This window comes from Bactrocera oleae, chromosome 3 (genome assembly GCF_042242935.1).
Source record: "Bactrocera oleae isolate idBacOlea1 chromosome 3, idBacOlea1, whole genome shotgun sequence".
Classification (NCBI taxonomy): domain Eukaryota; kingdom Metazoa; phylum Arthropoda; class Insecta; order Diptera; family Tephritidae; genus Bactrocera; species Bactrocera oleae.
The window spans coordinates 93,868,968-93,878,444 of NC_091537.1; positions in this window are offsets into that span (position 1 = coordinate 93,868,968).

Below are 9,477 nucleotides of genomic sequence, written 5' to 3' on the forward strand. Positions count from 1 at the left end.
GGTATTCGATTTTCTTCACTTTGGATTTTGCTGAATTATTGACGTATTTCATGCTTTGGTCACGAAAAAATTGGACACAGCAATGAAAAAAAGTAGTCATAAATAACTTTAAAGTACGTAACTTCGTTCATGAATATTGAGAAAAAACAATAGCAGTAAACATCGCGTAAGAGAAATATAAAAACGTTGACCACAACCATTTCTTATTCGTTTGCTACTCTGCATTGCGTGATTTTTATTTATCGCTGGTTAATTTTGGCGCAGTGAAAGTGGTGCAAAGACTTTGTGGAAACGCATAATTCAAGGTCGTTGATTGTGCTACTTTCCAAACTTTTTATTTGACTTTCACGCAAAAAGCAAAAAAAAATTAATAGTAATGCTTACAGTTCGTTTCTTAAGCGGTTCACCTAGTTTGATACCCAAAACAGGCAATTTTTAAGAATTTAAGAAATTTTTATTTTTTTTAAGGGTATATTACTAAAACTTTTTTAAGAATACACAGTAAAACTCTTGAAGAACACATTTAAATTATTTTCGAGTTACACGCTATCTCCGATGACGCTAAAAAAAGTTTCTCCACACCACTCAAAAGAATTAAAAATTGATAAACTGGCGGCGCAGAAAAATTCGAATTACACAAAAATTTTGATTGTTTTTGGCCTGACAATTATTTTTTTTTGGATCATTTTGGACCCCGAGTATTCACCGAAAGCATTGGTTGAATTGTGCGGTTATACCTTCTGCTCAAATATAAACGAGACTTTATCCATAACTCGACAAGGACATGACATATGGCCATACTTTTTTTTTGCTTAGGTTGGCAGGACTGTTATATGTTTACATGTCAAATTTGAGCGCGATCTGTCACATAGTTTTTTTTTTACGGCACTATAAATAAGTCAACCTCGAGTGTGTTTTTCGAATTTTACTATGGAAATTAACGTTGAGCAAAAAGTGTTTGTTTGAAATTTTGTTATTCCAATGGAATAAGTGCGACAGACGCAATGAAAATGTTGCAGAAGGCATATGGGGAGTCTTGCCTATCACGTGCACATATTTTTGATTGGAAAAAAAGGTGGCATATGTGTATCGCCACCAATGATGACTATTTTGAAGGGGATAAAATAGTCTTGTTTATATTTGAGCAGAAGACCGCAACTCAAAAATTTGATTTGTTTTGTTTTTTATTTCCTTTTAAAAAAGATAGTTTATTGAAAATTTAATTGCACTGATTCTTAAAAGCAAAGTTAAAGTTAAGTAAATAAACAAGTAAGAAAGGCCTAAGTTCGGTATAAAGTCCACCAGAAGCTCGAAAATATAAAAACCTTAAGAGCACTATATGGGCGCAGTTTTATTCTGATAACTTATTCAATGTTTGATTTTTCAGATGGAATTTAAAAATTGGAATACTTGGGTAACCACACGCAGTGTGCGGTGCCACGCCTATTTTCCAATTTTTATAACTGCTTCATAAAGGCCCAGCATAACACCTCGGTTTTGAAATTTAACGCATGGGGCGCATTTATTCAGTGAGTTATTGCACTTTTAGTAGTTTTCAACATCACCGAAATATGGAGAGTGGGCGTGGCTAATATCCGATTTTACCCATTTTTACAGAGCATGAAGAGATGCTCAGGAAGGTTGGTTGATTTGGCTTTAGCGGTTTGGTAGAGAAGTTCATTATACCATTTAGAAGGCGGGATACGCCCACTTTTACACAATTTTTAGCCCACTGTGTCCCACGTTATTGTGATCCCTTGTACCAATCAGTTTTGTATCATAATTTAGAGTTTACATATGACATTTTATATGTTTTCGCTTAACGACACTTTGTGGACGTGGCCATGCACCGATTCCGCCCATTTGCAGTATCAAGCCTTGGGTTCCGAGGAACAAGTGTACCAAGTTTCATTTAGATAACTTAATTTTTACTCAAGTTATCGCTTACACAGACAGACAGAAGGACAGTCACCCGAATTTTAACTCGTCTCATCATCCTTAATTTATACTTATATACATAAACCTATATATACTTGTATATCTCGATTAGTTTTAGGTTATACAAACCTAAAGTGGTAAACAAAGCTATTGTACTCTCTGTTGCAACATGTTGTGAGAGCATAAAAATTAGGTAAGACTTCTTCCTAATTGTTTTCGAGAAAAAGTTTTCACTAAACAATCTACAAACAAAACATTTGCGTATGTGTAACTATGTATATGTAATTTCCCGAAAAATTCAACCCACTTCACACATGAATAATACGAACAGGGTATGAACCATAATAAATCATCGTCAACATTTTGCTTTAATTTGCAGCAAAGCAAAATAGCAAAAGCAACATATGAAATTGCTGTCACATAAATGTCGGACAGACAGCAGCAGCACGCCCGAACAGAGCAGGCTAGCCACATACCGACCGAAAAGTGTTTACCGAGGAAGAACCACAGTTATACAAATTCGCATGTAAATGTAAATCCACAAACATATGCGCATATATGTATGTGTATATTGCACAAATAAATTCGACAGCTTGACTTCGAAAAGCTACTAGGAGACTCTCCAAGTAAGGCATCTAATAGCATAAACACAAAAATATTTTAGAAAGTGCTGAATAAATCTAGCCATTTTTTATATCGCTTAATATGTGGCTGGAGTACTTGCATTGTTGCTACAACTTCCACCAAACATGCCGCGTCGATGATGGCGCAAGTACAATACACCGATGACAATAAGCATCACACCAGAAAAATTTATTAAAACGCGCTTCAGGAAATGAATGAACGCCGAAGCGTAAGCTCATGCAAATGCATGCCGTAATGTTGTTGCATACTTATATGCGTCAAAAGTGTTTGAGGTTATGGCATAAACAAACAATGGCGGGCAAGTGTCAACCATATACGATACATACATACATATATGCAACCAGATGAATGCTGCATACTGCGCGATATACTCGTACACTGTTTGTATGTAGCTACAATATATCACAAAATGAAATATGTATTCTTTAAGCTGTTGTAGTGCCAGCACGCTGTTATTATGCATGCTGTTGCTTATATATTTGTGCTTGACATTGTTAGCCTCAACACAACGTGCCTTTTTCATAAAACGCCCATTCTACGCCGCGTACCCATAACTAGGTGTTCGCTCTGTGTGTGTGTATGTGTATGCGAGAGGCATTGTAAGAGCTTAAATCAACGCAATTTTTACTCCATCAACAGCGCGTGTACGACAAGCGCATAAAAAGCTTACAATTCTGCCAGCATGCATGCAAGCGTCCGTTCAGCCACACATTTGCATATGTATGTGCATTTGTGTTTGTATGGTAGTGTGCAGGCATCCATAAATGTGCATATATTCAGCCATAAATACCTACATGTTTATGTGTATGGATATATGAGGGTAGTTTGGCGCTTGATGCGAATTTTTATTATGTTGTGCCCCCGCCAACAGCATTGTGATCAACGGTGTACAAACACTTTAGCTATTTGCTGAGGTATACAATTTCCATGTGTGTGTATGTGTGGTACATTTTGTTCACTTTCACTTATGTATATTGCTACCGATTCAACTACCTGCCGGTATTTGCTACCTATGTTACACACATAAAATAAAGTCCGGATATTACGCCTTGGCTTAAATGCCCTTACCGCCCTTAAATAAACTTCCGCCGCTTTTTTCACTATTACATATCACTTCGTTTATATTTACCATACATTGTGTGACAACATCGCAGCAAAAAGCTGAAATAGGCAGCCGATAGCAAGAAGAACTGTTTATTTAAAAACTGAATAAGCCTACTTGAGAATTTTAATAACTTTAGCGTTCAAAATTCTGATGACACAAAATTCATGATGACAATAACAAATGATGACAATCACAGACAAAGCGTTCGTGGTTAATATGCCGAAAGCGGAAAGGACATCACCATCACGTCGTTGCCCCTGTATTTATATCTATTGAGCGTGTCATATAATTCTGGTTTTTATGATTAGTTTTCTATGCTACTAAACTTCCCTTTTTATTGTCATTACATATTTATAAATATTCCTGCTCAGATTTCAATTTGTTTCATAAATTTTCCGTGCGTTGCATTCAATAATGAAGTTGCCTATTTATTTGCCAGCTGAGGTTTACCGCAAGAAACAAAGCCCACCTGATGTGACCGTTCTATTAATATGTAATCTAGTTGTAGACTCTTACACCATAAATATTCGATTGTGCAGAAGTATTGCCAGAACAGATAAATTAATAAATGCAGCTTATGGATAACAGTTCTATTTCTATTTGTGACCAATCGATTCTTCCGCAGTGATCAATCGAAGACAAATAAAAAAACAAAGACTAGCAGAATAATACACACAATAATCTAAAAGCAATTTTTTTTAGATTTCATTCACGGAGAAGACCGGAATCACTGGAGCAGTGAAGAAACTGAATCGGTCGTTTCGCCATGTCCGTCTGTCTGACCGTTCGTATAAAGTAGTCGCTAAATTTTAAGATATCAATCTGAAATTTTGCATGCGTTATTTTCTCTCAAAGAAGCTGCCATACAAACTGAATGATTGGAAACAAGAACTTGTATAGAAAACTTTTTTATTTGACGAATTTTCTTCACGAAATTCGGTATGGATTATTGTCTAAGGCTATGGTGCAATCTTTGAAGAACTTGTTCAGATCGGTCGATCGATCAAAATCAAGTTATTGTATGCATATTGTTTCTTTTTTTTTGTAAATTTTTTTTTTGTTTTTATTTGGAATGCTGTGTATTTATAAAGTACGGATATTTGCCGTAGTTTATTTTTCAATTCTCAAAATTTGATTCAGGCTGTCACGCTAGGTGTGCCCCTTAAGACTGCCAGCCGTGGCCTGTTAAAAAAGAGTCTGTCACCTTCTCACTTTCACACGCATAAGTTATTGAAATCGATGTTTATGTGAGTGTGCAAGCCACAATTGAGGTCAGAATACCTATTACAATATACGTGGCATTGTATAGTTTCTACTGCTGCATTTGTGACTATATGAAAATATTTACCCAGCTGGTATTAGAGTATTGCACGAATTATCTAGCATAAGGTGGCATTAATAAACTTGGCTTATGGAAGTCTTCGACTTTGTGAGTAATCCTTACACAATATTACGCATTCTCGAGCGAACTTCCATTCGATATTGTCATTTTTATTGTGCGTGTATGCATGCGTTAGATAAATAAATACAGTGTCAGAGATTATATACGGAGCAGAGGGATGCTCGTTGGAGTTTTTCGGAATTCCCTTGTTGCTAATTTTTCCATCATTACATTTCAATGGGCACATGGACGCGTCGGAAGAAAGTGTTGACCCAAACGGCGTCACATTGAACTGGTCGGTTGTGCAAAATATTCGTGTGCATTGGCGACGCAGGTGAAACTTTTCGGCTTAAGATGAAGACGTGCTAAGATTTTCGAGTAAAAGTTATTAAAGCGAAACAGCAAGTAAGCTAAGTCATTTGAAGATTGCTGGAAATGGGTGTGTTTACATGCACGTGAGCATTAGCAACACTGAAAAGGAAGAGTAAATTAATAGACGAAAACTAATACAAGTCTACTAAATACTGGGTTTTATTTGATCCTAGCAATACGCATACAAAGCAGCTACTTTTCACATGCAATTTAAGATTTAAACTTGATATGAAAAATGATATTAAATTATATTGCAATTGAATTACATATGTAGCAGGAGGACTGAGAAGATGGTGCTACTATCAATGCAATCCTTGGAAATCTTTAAAGCAAAAAAACTGACTTTTGTAAAAAAAACTACTATATCAAATGTTTTAAAATTAAAATTTTTTTTTTGTATACTTACACAAACAATAAAAAAAATTTAATTTTTTTTTATAATATTTGGGTAACACGCTGTAGATGAAACCTAAAAAAATTATCTCAAGAAGATATTTTGCCCTACGGTCGAAAAAAAATTAAAAATTGACAAAAAAATTGGCGTTTTAAAAAAATGATTTGAATATTGTAATTGGTCAGGGGTGTAACTGGTAGGTTATTGTAGGAATATGATAATGATCGCATAATTTGTCTCCGAGTAATCACTCAGCAAATTTGAAAACCATAGTTTAAGAAAACTTTAAGCTTTAAGATATATGATAGAGCTGATTGAACTGAGTATCTATAGTTTAGAAAGCTCTAACCCAAAAACTATTTGAGATATTGGTCTAAAATTTTAGAATACCACTTAAGGTAGCTAATTCGTGACCTTCACTTAAGAAGCTTTATTCTCACATAACCGTTACGAACTTTTCAAAGTCCAGAATGTATATATGTACATATATGCTTAAAATTGAGTACTTATAATGACCTTTGGTAGTCATACAACATTAATTTATATTAAATACCATTTAGATTAGGGTATGGTTCTTCCATTTTTTAATGAACTTACCAATTTGAAGAATATATTCTAGACTATAAATATATTAAAGACTGCCACTGACAATTATTGCGACCACAGAATGATAAAGTAGGTTTTTGTAGAAGAATACACTATGGAAATATGTACAAGTATAATCAAAACGTGTAAAAACGAAGTCATTATGAATTTCTACAAGCGCTCAGCAATCTCGCTACTCATCATTTATTAGTAGCCAATGAAGCGAACGCCGCCTGAGTCAACCCACTAAACTATTGACCGATGTGCACACGCAGCGCGCGACAGCGACACCCATTGTCATCGGCATTATTAGCAATGAACCGCAAGCTATCACGCGCTCAGACCTACACACTGTAATACACCCACGACATGCACAATAAATGTTGTCAATTCTTTTGTTAAAAGGACTTTGGTGCTTTGTTTGTGGTTGAGACCATTTTGCAAGGACAAAGCGACAGCCAAAATCCTTATTGTAAAATTATACACACTCCAGTTGGTATGTTTCGTGCTGCTCGCTCATACCCTTCCTACTGCGTTTCTCAAGCATTGAAAAGCGTAAGCCATCGTGCTTCAATGGCGCTCAACAAAAGCGCGTCAATGGCGGACCTAAGTAAATAGACCTGCACAATCATACACACGTGTCATGAAGAAGTTGAAGAAATGATTTAACAACCTAAAGAAACTCAATAAACAAGCTCGATTGGAAGATGGAAAGAGCGAGCCGAGTAAAGAACCTTTTTAGCTGAACAGATGTGCCTGCCAACGCTAAGCCGCAAAAAGCGAAAATTTACTCCAACATAATATAAATATTTGCATGCCAAACACGCACAAACACACATAAATATATATATACATGCACTGAGGTTTGAAGGTGCATGGCAGATGAGGTTCCCAATATTTGTTGGCCAACCAATGAATAATAAAATCAAGCACAATGAAGCAAACACTCACATTCACACACACATATACGCGCAAAGCTGAGAATGGACTTGTGGTTTAGTGTTTGCTGGCGCTCACATTAGCTGTTGTATTCCCCAACAGGGTGTAGTTTTTATTAGTTTGGTCTTTTTCGACAGCATTGTGTTTTTTGATTAACTTTGAATTTAAATTGCTTGAAGTGTACGAAAATGCAGAATAGCTCGCACAAAAGCATTGTTGACTTTTCTCTTTTGCCAAGGAATATGCTATGCGTGAACGAATTTATTAATTTCTCACCTTACTGTTTCGGTTTCGTGCAATGTGAAGCCTGAATTATTTATTGGCACGTAGTGAGCCAAGTGCAAATATGTTGTATATGTATAAATAATCGAGATACGCTTGGTCAATGGCAGATAAGTGAAAATTTGCATACATATATCTTTGTAAGTGAACGGTTTCCTCAAGATGAGTTGTAGAATATACGCCCGGAATAATAATGAAAACCAACTCATAATGTATGAGTGCATCCACACACTTTGAGAGTTTACTTTTGGAAAAAATAAAGTAAAACTATTTTGTGTGTTAAATGTTGATTTGATATAATATATTATTTTTTAATAAATAGCGGATGTGAGGAAAAAGTAATCAACGTGATATAGAGTTTTTCATTTGAGCATACTTCTTTTCAAAGTATACTTTTCAGCTTTACACTTTGTAGCTTTTTTAAGAGAGTGGCAAATGAATGTTCAACTGTTGTGTAGTGTTTATATTTTTGCTCTTGCTCTGTAAACATTTTGAGTATTTATTTTTCACATTGCATTTTATATTAGAACTTAATTACTTTTATCAAAATCCGAATTCGAGTTATTGTTGTACATGTTTTAAAAATATATTCTCAGCAACGCAGATATTCGCGTATGTCGTTCTTAGGAAATACATTTAAATAATTGCCTTTTTTCGAAACATGCTTTAAGTGTGTTTTAATACCCCACCTGAAGTTTGCCACGAAGATTGCAACACCCGCAAGGAAACGTTGATCTGTGTGACGAGCTGAGTCGATTTAGCGATGTCCGTCTGTCTGCCTGTCTGTATACATCTACATACGTGAGCTAATCCCTCACTTTCTGAGATATCGCTTTTAAATTTAGCACACTTCTTTTTTCTCTAAGAAGATGGGAAGCTCTCGGAACCGCCGATATCGAATCACTATAGCATATAACTGCCATACAAACTGACCGAGCAAAATCAAAGTCCTGTGCAGAAAACATTTTTATTTCAAAAGATATCTTCACAAAATATGGCATTATTCTATTCCAAAGCAACGATACAATCTCCGCTGAAATAGCTGTTATATAAACTGACCGATCAAAATCCAGGTTAAACTCTTTGTAAACTAATTCAGGCTATAAGAAATGTACCTGTGAGGCGTATTATAGTTACGGCGCAGCTGAAGCTAGCGTTTTTTATTCCGAAATTTCAATACTTAGTTAATGTTATGTAATATCTTTGGGAGCTTCTGGGCGATATAATAAGGTCAAAATGTTTCCATGCATTTACCTAAATGTTTTCAGCGATCTATTATGCAAAGTTAATGCCGGCTGATACTTAAGAAATCTCTTCCGCACATATTCTAAATCTGCACTTGCTATTAAATGAGTCAAATTATTACTACAAAAACCAAATTGACTGCTTTAGTGTTAACAATTTCAGCATTATCTCTTCCATTTTATTAAAGCAGTTATTCAAATTTAGTTTATGCAAAATAAAGGAAGAATAAAAAAATTATGAGCAATAATCTAGTTAAACGGAAAGTTTAATAAAGTCCTAAGCAGCATTAAAGGTTTAGTATGCGGTGAACGGAAATTAAAAAATTCTACACCAGTTTAGCTTCGCCATTTCTTCAGCACAATATTTGCATGCCAACCGTCTTCGGCCAGCATTTGAGATCATTTAGAAATTTCAGCTCTTCTTGTTTCTTTTTTGCTAAAATCAGAATATTGAAATAAATGAAATTGCTCGACAGCTAAGTCTAAGCTGCTTGAGCAGTTCATTATTGAACGAAATTTACACAAATTAAATATAGTAAATAGTATTTCATAAAAGGCTTCCGAATGCAAGCTTCATTCACTTTGCACAATC